This window comes from Rhizopus microsporus (assembly GCF_002708625.1).
Source record: "Rhizopus microsporus ATCC 52813 unplaced genomic scaffold scaffold_34, whole genome shotgun sequence".
Lineage (NCBI taxonomy): Eukaryota > Fungi > Mucoromycota > Mucoromycetes > Mucorales > Rhizopodaceae > Rhizopus > Rhizopus microsporus.
In genome coordinates this window covers 20146-21277 of record NW_019671949.1, presented here as the reverse complement: position 1 = coordinate 21277, position 1132 = coordinate 20146, and the positions used below count along the sequence as shown (strand labels likewise).

At 37.0% G+C, this 1132-nt stretch overlaps 1 non-coding gene across 1 annotated transcript; it reads left to right on the top strand.

The window, feature by feature from the left end:
- Window positions 1-745: 745 nt before the first annotated feature.
- RHIMIDRAFT_t62 lies at window positions 746-817 on the top strand. The gene has a single exon. It is a non-coding gene; the product is annotated as a tRNA-Cys (tRNA).
- Window positions 818-1132: the final 315 nt, after the last annotated feature.

Here is a 1132-nt window from a genome sequence, read left to right as displayed (position 1 = left end):
ACCTTTAGTTTTACGATGAGATAAGAACGTAAGGTTATTAGCAGCAAGACTGTAAGAAACCACTAATAAGAACACAGAAAGAGACAGATTTGAGGGCACTAGTATTATCAATTGCTTGAACTCGCGTAAAATAAATCCAAACAAACAGAAATAGCAGAGAAAAAAAAAAAAAACAAGTATAAACACACAAACACACAAGTGATGAGATTATAAGTGTGGGAGGGAGATGTTCTTTATTCCTTTAAAACAACTTCTTTTATAGTCTTACAACTAACAATCTAGAACACGTGAAGTTACAAAAAAACGAACAATAAAAATTAATAAAATAAAAATAAAAATAAAAAAATGATGGTAGCCCGAGAAACAAGAGAAACAATATCGGCGAATTCAATTAACAGTGACCTGCAGATACTATTCTAACTTGTTGTATGGGAACCGACTTGATGGGACAATGGGTGCTGTTGTACGAAAGAGGACTTGAGATCGACAAGAAGTACCAAGCAAGCTGACCTTGAATAGAGCGGGAGTTCAAAGCCCAAACTTTCAGTGACGTAAAATTTCTGAATTTGAACTCCGGCACCTCTTTAGACTTCTTAACCATGTACTTCTTTAACTTCTTGCCGTACAGCCAATCCCACCAATCAGTTACCACCAAGGCAAGAAAGAACGTATCTCCGTGGTCACCTGAGAGTCACGTGATGTTTATAAATGTCATAATTAGAATATAGCTCTCTTCGCCGGAAGAGAGGGCTTAGCTCAGCGGTAGAGCGGCAGATTGCAAATCTGTAGGTCCCGTGTTCAATCCACGGAGTCCTCTTAGTTAAAATACCAAGTTGTAAAACATTGTGTGTATTTTTGACGTTTATTCGGATAAACCTTTAGCCGTTTCGTTAAATTCTTATTCGCTGTAGCGTAGCACAGTTTTCAAAACTTTAATTACTTTTTATCAAGTATAAAAGAGTGTGACGATGATGACGATGAAGATGCGGCGTCACCCACTCACTTTTAAAGTCAGTCACTAGTGACACTGTGACGGGTTATGTTGTAGCACTAATAACCATAACTGATGATACCCTTTTTGGTATCTTATACTCTGCATGTCCAATGCAAGTTTTAATGATTTATGATTTAT